We start from the raw sequence: 10,938 nt of genomic DNA, 5'->3' as shown, positions 1-10,938 counted from the left end.
AAAAGTAGCTATCACGACTGCCCTTGTGTTAGCATTTCCCGATTTCACCCAACCTTTTCATGTTGAGTGTGATGCCTCAGGGGTTGGAGTGGGAGCAGTTTTGACACATAATAGGCGACCTATAGCTTTCTTTAATAAAGCTCTCTCGGAAGGAACTTTAAGCAAATCCATATATGAGAAGGAACTCATGGCATTGGTGTTAGCCATCCAGCATTGGCGGCCCTACCTCATAGGCCAAAAATTCGTGGTGCATTTTGACTAAAGGAGTTTGAAGTACTTGTTGGCAAAAAGAATAACCACCCAAAATCAACAAAATTGGATTGCCAAATTATTAGGCTACGATTTTGACATCATATACAAAGCTGGGGCTATAAACAAAGTGGTAGATACCTTGTCAAGAAAAGGGCTGGAAGCAATGACAGAGAAGGAAGAGTTAGATGAAAATTTGGAGGAAAAGGAGTTGTGGATTAAAGCTAGACCTTTTTGGAGAGACTTCTAGGAGATCTTGGAAGAAGTGGAAGAAGATGAAGAACTCAAGGAAATTGTGGCAGACATCATAGGGGATCCAGATAAGCATTCGACTTTTACTCTGGAAGGGGGAAGACTGCATCATAAAGGTAGACTGGTGATGTCTGCTAAATCCAAATGGATCCCCATGATACTGGTCGAGATGCATACCTCATTCATAGGTGGACATTTTGGGGTATACCAGACTTATAGGAGGGTGGTGCAATCCCTATACTGGAAGGGTATGAAGAAAGCAGTGACAGATTATGTGGCTCAATGTGTGGTGTGCCAGCAACACAAGTATTTAACAGCATCGCCACAGGGATTACTGCAACCTCTGCTTATTCCCCAGGCCATGTGGGAGGAAATCAGTATGGATTTCATTGTGAGACTCCCAAAATCCAAGGGATATGATGCAGTTTTGGTTGTAGTAGACCGTCTCAGCAAATATAGCCATTTCATCCCTTTGAAGCACCCTTATACAGCCCGTACAGTAGCAAAGGCATTTGTGAGAGAAGTAGTGAACTTGCATGGCATGTCCAAGTCGATAGTAAGTGACAAGGACCCTTTATTCCTGAGTTTGTTCTGGAAAGAGTTATTTAAGCTACAGGGGACAAATCTTCAGATGAGCACTACTTATCACCCGGAGTCGGATGATAGACGAAGGTGTTAAACTGGGTGCTGGAAGGTTACTTAAGGTTTTTTTGTTCGAAACAACCTAAAGGTTGGAGTTCTATACTATTGTGGGCAGAATACTAGTACAACACCAGTTATCACGAAGCAGCAAAATGCACTTCTTTTGAAACAATTTATGGGCGAGCACCTCCATCCTTAATCAGATTTGTCCTAGGGGAAACTTTGGTGGAGGTAGTGGCACAAGATTTGCAAACCAGGGATGAGGCTCTTCAGCAGCCGAAGTTCCATCTAACCAGAGCCCAGGATGCTATGACCAAACAGGCGAATCGCAACAGAAGAAAAGTGACAATCAAGGTAGGTGATTGGGTATATCTGAAGATTAGACCTCACAGACAATCCTCCATGCCAACCAGGATACACCCAAAGCTGACAACAAGATATTATGGGCCTTTTAGAGTGGTGCAACAGGTGGGGGAGGTGGCCTTCCGTTTTCTGCTTCCTGACACTGCTAGGATTCATCCCGTATTCCATGCATCGCAGTTGAAGATGGCGATTGGAGCGAAGAGCGTAGAGAGGGAGCTACCAGCTGATCTACAGATGGAGGGTCCTACTTGTTGGCCAATACGTGTGCTGGATAGAAAACAACAGCAGAAAGAAGAGGAGATAAGAGAACAAGTGTTGATCGAATGGAATGAAGGAGAAGTGGATGACGCGACATTGGAAGATCAGGTTACTATTCAAGAGCAGTTTCCAGAATTCAACCTTGGGGATAAGGTTGATCTTCAAGATAGTGGCAATGTTAGAGGCTGGAAGGTTTATGTGAGAAGGAAGAAGATAGAGTAGAGGAGTAGAATTCCTAACTGCATCAGCAGTTAGGAAAAGGCGGGGAATATGCGGGGAATATGGGTATAAAAGGAAATAAGCATTGTATTGTTTTTATTCAGAGAATTACATACTTTGTATAGGCCGGTATTAGACCAGGTGGAGGGAGGTTAGGCTCTTGATAGACACATGTTTTACACATGTCAATAAAGTAAATAATATACCCATTCTTTGATTCATCTTTTTGGTGGAGAGTTTATAATAGTGAGTGAGAGAGTCTGTTAGAATTTTTCATTGAGATTCTTAACAATGTGTCCTTTCTTTTTACAAAAGAAACACTTCGACTCCTTCTTTATGTCTGGCTTAGCACGAATCTTTCCTTTATATTTATCTTGACTCTTATTATTCTTTCCAGAAGTAGTCAAGTTCACTTTTTCCCCTTCTTCCAATAAAAACCTTTCCTCTTCTTGAACACACATGGTCAACAATTCATTAATAGACCACTTATTCTTATGTGTATTATAAGAGATCTTAAAGGGAGCATATTGTTGAGGCAAGGTGCACAAAATATAATGTACTATGAAAGAACCCGACATGGTAACCTCCAAGGCTTTCAGTTGAGCCACAATATCTCTTATGCGCATGATATGATCACACACTCCTCTATTCCCAATGAGCTTCATGGATGAAAATTGCATTATAAGGGTGTTGGCAAGGGATTTATCAAATGTTGTAAATTGTTCATCAATAGCCTTTAATAAATCTTTGACTTTGTTATGTTGATTGATAGAACCTCGTATACCAGTAGAAATGTTAGTCTTTATGAAAGTCACAGAAAGACGATTAGACCTCTCTCATTTTTTCATAAAGTGTAACTTCATTTGGAGTGTTGGTCTCAGTAATAGCAAGTGGTTCTTCCTTTCTAATAGCATAGTCAATGTCCATCCATTCTAAATGAAGAAGAATTCTCTCCTTCCAAATTTTATAATTATCACCCTTTAGCTCGGGAATACCACATTTAATATCAAAAATATTGATGGGTTGAAAAACTGCAAAATTAAAAAAACATGTTTATCATATAATATTGAGACAAAATTAAATGTCATGTTTTACCAATGTAAACATGCTTTTAATTCATGAATCTTGTGACATAAAACTTGTCTGAAGTCCTACTCAATTATATTCATTATCTTAATGATAAAATTATCAAATTATGTTTTTTTTCTTAATTTCTGTGGATAAATTAAGAAATATAATTTAATATTTTATCCTAATTAATTATATAAATATGACAAAATTCTTGTGGGTAGATTTTATCATATTAGATACAATTATTTACAATTAATGTTTCTCATACAACAAAACTTTATATATATTTTTAATTGATTAAAGATGTTGAGGCTACTTTTTAATTTATTAAACCTATATTACTACTAAAACATTAATAATATATAAATATATATATATATATATATATATATATATATATATATATATATATATAATATTAGAGCCCCTGTTCACATGATGAAAACATTCAATTGACACGTTATTTCTGAATCATTTCTTTCAAAATTACCCTTTCATTTTTAATAAATATTAAAAGAAAGTGGAACCACTATGTCATTTGAATGTGAAAAGCAAACATGGGTGTGAAAGTATTATTTTTTATAATATTATATGTTACGTATTGTATATTATATGTTACAAAAAAAATTAATTAAACATAAAAGCACCATTTAGTACTGCAATTAATGTTTGCGTGGAAAAACAACATCAGCTCATTAAATTGACCCAAAAATAATCAAAACAAAGAAAAAAAAGGAAGGGTTCAGTGACAGGCAAAAACCCTTTTTCTATCTTAATTAATAAAGATGCAAGCTTTAAATGCCACTAGGACAATTCAACACAGAAAAAAACCCTTCTTCGTTCCCTTCATCAAGCAACAACATAGTACAAAATGGCCGTAAGCCGAAAGAATCCAGAACATGTACGAGTCGTTGCAGAAACTGGTGAAGAAGCACAAGCCTAGAAAATAGTCGATCATCAACATGTTAATCCTAGGTATAGGTCCCGATGGGCAACCAACTGTCGTTGTAGGTTAAGTACCAGACTTTCACGCCGGGAAGACAATACAAAAGCGAAGAAGGAAAGCTTTAAACAAAACGGTTCATCGTCAACTCATGAATCCTAATGACGATCTTGCTAATTTTATTCGCTTTTAAAAGGTAAAAGCTAAGTTTAACATTACAAGAAAATTGTAATAAGGGTTTTACGTTAATATGGTAATATTTATTTGGATTAAATGAGTCAAAACAATAAAGTCCATAAACCTAAAAATCCAAACTAACAAAATTATGCAAGGTAGAGGATAAACATAAGCTTTGATACCAAATGATAAAATAACAGTATAAAATTGACCTAAACATATTATATTAACATAATAATAACACATCCAGATAAAAAACAGGAGAAACAAAAGCACGAAAGAATAACTCACTCAAACCTTTGTTTTCTAAAGGTTTAATACCCTATTTTGTCTACAGTTTCGCTTGAAAATGTCAAATTAGTTCATTCTTTAAAAAGTGTGTCAAATACGTTCTCACTTAATAAAATTTGCATCGATGAAAACAATTTTTCTCTCTCTTCTACTTTTCTTCTATTTTTCTGTGCAATGCAGGTTTTTGTCAGATTTTTTTTCTCTTATACTTTTCTTATACTTTAAATACTCTCTCCTCCCATATCACTCACGTAGCCCCTTACCTCCCATCCTCCCACATGCATACTCTTCTTTACTTTTCATTCTTCTCTCTTTTCACTCCAATCCAATTTTTAAAGATCAAGAACAAAACTCTAATAATCCCATACTACAATTTTCTCTCTCCACATTTTTCCTTGCTTTTTCGATACAATCTCATCCCTCCTACAAACAGAAAACCAACCCCTTGCTCTCTCTATTATGATGCCTTCCTTCATTCATCTCCTTCCTTCTTAAACTCCAGAAACCACTAAAGTCCTCTCCTCTTTCTCTTTTCCATCACCTAAATACCCACTCATCTAAAATCACACTCCCATACATAAAACCTTCACTCATCCTCTTTCCTTCATTAACTATTTGTTTATGTTCATAACATTTTACGTGTTATTGATTGCACTAGTATACATTTATCAAGTGACTATGTAATTCTGTTTTGTAGTTCTTGTATTAAAAATAAATAGAATTTGTAAGATATATATCAAGTAACTGACGGGAATTGTTACTTCCCAGGGAAAGTTTTAAGAGAAACTTGTGTCTTAAATCTGTTTTACAACAAATCATTTCGTTGACCAGTTAGATTTCAGACATTATAAAATATATGTTACATGTTTACGGAGGCCATTTATTGGTATGTAATTAAATTTAAATTTTCGGAGTTTGTTGTGATTTTATTTTAATTTTAGAATCCAATACGTGATACCAAATATGATATTGTCGTAATAGTTAATTATATTAATACTTTGATTATATATTTTATTTTTAAAATGAAATTATTAAAATAAAATTGTGAAATAAATCTTTATTATATATATATATATATATATATATATATATATATATATTATTTGGATGTAATCAAACTTACTTTTTACTAATCCAGAAATTTGGGAAGAAGAGTTTTGGAAGTTCTTGAAGTTCCTCACCATTTTAAAAGTATTAGTTAAAAAAGTGGTTTATGTTTATAATAAAAAGTCAATTCTCTATTTCAAGTTACCCTTGCGTGTAGATTCTTTCTGGACCTCTCTCTAAATTTTGATGTATTTTTGCAGGTAGTATGTCTGTATTCCTGTGACTATCTTATTTTAAATATTATATAATTGGTAGAAGAGAGAGAAGAAGGATAGTCAAAGAGAGAAAAAAATCTGACAAAAACATGCTAAAACCTAAGTTGCACAGAAAAAGTAGAAGAGAGAAAAAAATATTTAACGTCGTTTGTATGGTTTTAACGTAAATTTTATTAAGTGAGGACTTAATTGACGCACTTTTTAAAAAATGGACTAATTTGACATTTTCGAACGAAACTGAAAACAAAATAGGGTATTAAACATTTTATAAACCTTAACTCACTCAAACTCAATTGTGTTTTCTAAACAAAAAGGTAAATTTAGTGATCAAAACTAAAAATAACTCATTCCCTTATATAAAATTTAGTCATCACTAAGTTCAAAAGATAAATTAACTTTAGTTAAAACAAAATTAGTATATGCAAGATAAAAATAATAGCTTAATGAAAAATACTATAATATTTAAAATATTACTTACATTTCATACCACTTACAGACTAAACAATGCTTAAGAACAGCACCAACTTGGAGACAGTCTCCGGAGAAGGGAAAACCCACCGCCACCACGAACCACCGTAAAAGAAGCCAAAGGTTACCTCTGCGAGACCTTTAAAATGCACCACACAAAACTTGGCGCGAAAAATGCATGACACAGCACAAACCAGGGTTATTATTGGAACAACAAATCTTATGGAAAACTTTGAATTCTTTCACCTGCACACCATCTCCGCTACGTCAGACAAACAAAATATTATTATAAAAACACCTGAAGATCTGTAATGGTGCCACGAACTACTGTTTTACGTTAAACATTTGTTCCTTTCCCATGCATTAATTACAATACATGGCCCCACACATAACAAAGACCTAAACATTAGACAATAGCTGGTACATGTTAATTATTTTTATTTAATATTTTATTTCTTAGATAAAAAAGAGTTTAATAAATTATTAATAGATTATTTGTTAATGTTTCTATTTTTTTATAAATTATTTATGTATCATAGGAATTTTAAATGATAAATTTAATTGAATATTTTATTAATATTTAGAAATAAGTTAATAAAAATAAAGAAAAAGAAGGAAGAATTTGAAATGTATTTTAAAAAAATAAAATTGTAGCTGGAATTAAATATTTTTAGACAACTTAAAGTAATTTAAATAAAAAGTGTTATATTTATTGATTTGTTTTGGTGTAGTATCACATTATGAAAAAGGGTTTTGAAAGAAAAGAGGAAGCTCTTGGAAAAGATATTAAAGTTGGAAGAATAGTAATACATTGCCAGGCCTACGTGTCAATTACACTCATTTGACACACCGCCACGTCATATTTCATTTAAAACATGCGTACTTTTTTTGAGAATTTCTTTTTTGTCCAGTCTTAAACTTTCCTTTCTTTTATTTGGTGTTCTCTCTCGACCTTTCTTCAATCATGTTTTCTCTTGGCTTTTCTTCAATCGTGGTGGTTGTGCATATTTACAAAATACAAGGAGCTACACATTTTAAAATAATGGACCCTTTACTTGTTTTAGAAAATAACCAAAGCAATAACAAGCATTCAGATGTGAGAAGACCATTAATGTTATAAAAAATTAACAAGCATCACTAACAAAGTACTTAAAAAGAGTAGAATAAAATCTTAGCGTTATTAAAATTTAATAAAAATTACTAATCACAAAAAATACCAGCACAAAGCAGCTGATTCCAAATCCTCTTAATGGTAGCAGGATGACCAATATGTTAAAATAACTTAACATATATGATTACATCACATAATTATAAATTATAAATGTTCAACAATTCAAAAACAGGAAGCATTCAAAGTTATAAATTAAAAGAGAAAAAGTAAAGGGAATAGAACACCCAGACCGAGAACTAAAAGGGAATAAATTCACAACATTCCCTCAACTAGTCAAGATAAATTAACAACTTGCACAACAAATTAAATTCAGTGAAACTCAATCATATTATTCTCTCACTGATTATTTATTCTTCTCAGGGTGGTGAAACATGTGAATTATTCTATTTATTGGAAGCATAAATCTATAAAATATAAAAAAAAAAAGAGGGTAAGTGATAAGAATGTATTGATTGAAAGATATTTGTCTAGAATTGGAATCATTTCTCTAGAATTTTCTTTTAGTTATAGTGTAGTAGAATAGTTAAATTCTGCAGTTTTAAATTTTAATAACTAGAAAGATATAGTTATAGATTAGTTCAGTGAATTTGAGTTTGTTTAAATAAACATTAGAGTTGGTTAGAATTAAGAAGTTAATTTTTAGATTGATCTATTTTACTGCAGTACTTTTAGGCTACTGTAAGGGTATTTTCAGATGTTAGTTTTATAATTGTAGAGAGTAGATGATGTTGGGAATGGTTTCTAATGTTAAATTTAGGTTTGTTATCATAGTTATGATAATGTTTTGGTAGTTTTAGCATTAGGATATAGGTTTATGATAATTTTAAAACAACCTTTTTCTTATTTTGTTACATGCTGCATTTTGTTCATTCGTTCACAACTATAAGTGCTTGTGTTGTAAGAGAAGAGATATGGTACAGAGCCCATCTCATATTTGTAGTTTAGAGTGGAACACCAAGGTCATGTTTGTCGTGTTGGCCTTATTTTCCTCTCAACCTAATGCTTCAAACCACCTTATCTTCTTACTTTTCAACTTATATATATATATATATATATAAACAATATCTCCATCCCTATCTATATATCTATGTATCCTAGTATTACTTGATACTTATACACAACGATTTATATTATTTACATATATGTTTATTTAAATATGATTTATGATAAGTGATTTTTATGTGTAATATTTGACAACAATAATATTATTACAGGAAGAATTACAAGTTTTTCGACAACAAATGGTTTGTGAGTGGGTCTTACATGAAGAAAATATTCATCGAAATACGATAATGAAGAATTGTGGGATGCTATAGACAATGATGAAGTAGGAGATGAGGAAGAAATTGAAGATCCTAGAGAAGGGGAATAATTTCTAATAGAAGCTCAAAATGACTTGAGTGATGTAGATATTGAAGACAAAGTGGATGAAATATGATTGATTAGGATAGAACTTTTGTTTTTGTTTTTTAGGTTGTTTAGTATGTGTAAGCAACGACCATAGAATGCAATAATTATGTAGTAGCAGCAACAACAACACTTAACTTTTTTGGATGGCTATAATGCAAAATTTGTTTATTAAGATATAGCCATGGTAATAGTAATCGTATGCAGCAACAACATTGTTCTTTTGGAGGTTGTGTTGCTAAAATTGCATAGTATATACACATAGATACAACCAATTTTATGACTATGTGGTTGTTTTGTTATTAATTGTATCTTTGCTTGTTTAATGTCTTATATATTTAAGAATATGTTGTACTTTTGAATGTTTATGAATCTTATCATTCAATACAAAATGGTTCATGCTTAAAAATATATGTTCTTTAAAGAGATTTTTATTTTAGGTATGTTGAACAACTTCAATGAATGAACTTCTTGTAGTGGCAATCATAGAAAACCACATACTCTTGATTGGATAACCGCTTACTACACTAAATAATATGACTCTTTATATTCAACTTAAGCATTTATTTTAGTTGTACATAACCAGCTTAATAAATAACCACATAAGACTTACTATATAACCAGTTAGTGCATCAATAATTGCTTGAAAATTTATCCTCAAAAACCACTTTAAATGTTGTATATAACAACTTTTACAACTAACCACATAACCTTGATTGCATAAGTACTTACTGCACTAACTAATTTGATCCTTCATATTCATCTTAACCATTATGTTAGTTGTACATAACCAACTTAAGAAATAACCACATAAGAATAAGTATATAACCACTTATTGCACTAATAAATTTGATCAAACCTATCCTAAAAAACCACAACATTTGTTGTTCGTAAGAAATTGAGTAAAAAATCACGTAAGACTTACTATATAACCACTTACTGTACCAAAGAAATGTGATCATTGATATTGAATTTAACCACTTCTAGTGTTGTATGGAACCCCTTTCAGAAATAACCACATAAGAGTGAGTAGATAACCACTTATTGCACTAATAGATTTGATGAAACCTATCCCCAAAAACTATAACATTTGTTGTTCGTAAGCAATTGAGTACAAAACCACGTAAGACTTACTATATAACCACTTACTGCACCAAAGAAATGTGATCATTGATATTGAATTTAACCACTTCTAGTGTTGTACATAACCCCTTTCAGAAATAACCACATAGGAGTGAGTAGATAACCACTTATTGCACCAATAAATTTGATGAAACATATCCTCAAAAACCACAACATTTCTTGTTTATAAGCAATTGAGTAAAAAATCACATAAGACTTACTGTATAACTACTCATTGCACTAAAGAAATGTGATCATTGATATTGAATTTAACTACTTCTAGTGTTGTACAAAACCTCTTTCAGAAATAATCACATAGGACTGAGTAGATAACCACTTATTCCACCAATAAATTTGATGAAACTTATCCACAAAAACCATAATATTTGTTGTTCGTAAGCAATTGAGCAATTAATATGCAAAAAGAAAACGAAAGATAAACAACCAAATGAAGAGAAGACAAGAAAGGAAGACGAAGCATACAACTTTCTTCCCATAAGGTCCACCGATGACGTCCACCGATTAAGTCGCAGTTCTCGCGTTCTCATCCACCCCTTGCCCTAGCATGAAGACTTGATTTCCAAAATGAAATGGTCCAGTAAAAGTGATCTTAGAGAGAAAACCAAATTGAAAGGCACAATTTCATTTCTGCTCCTAATACAAATGACGAAATTAACCTTTGGCACAGTCAGAAAATTTGGACCCCACCGTGTGTAAAATGAGTGTCAAACACTTAAAGCGTGTCAAAGTATTCTTTTTCAAGTTGAAATTAGAGAAGTTTAATGGGTTGGAAAATGGAAAACCTTCTTTAGAAGTAAATTAATTTTTTAAAGCATTATTACTTGAGAAATATCGTTTTAATTATTATTAAAAGTTAAATAGAAATTGTTAAGTTAATTTTTTGGAAATTGCATTACTAATTAGTACTTAAATTGTAACATACATCATTTTTCAAAAATCTTAACTTTCAAAACATACATAAT

Source organism: Vigna umbellata, chromosome 3, assembly GCF_029865625.1.
Source record: "Vigna umbellata cultivar VRB3 chromosome 3, Vumbellata_1.0, whole genome shotgun sequence".
Taxonomy (NCBI): domain Eukaryota; kingdom Viridiplantae; phylum Streptophyta; class Magnoliopsida; order Fabales; family Fabaceae; genus Vigna; species Vigna umbellata.
This window is presented reverse-complemented; position numbering follows the sequence as displayed.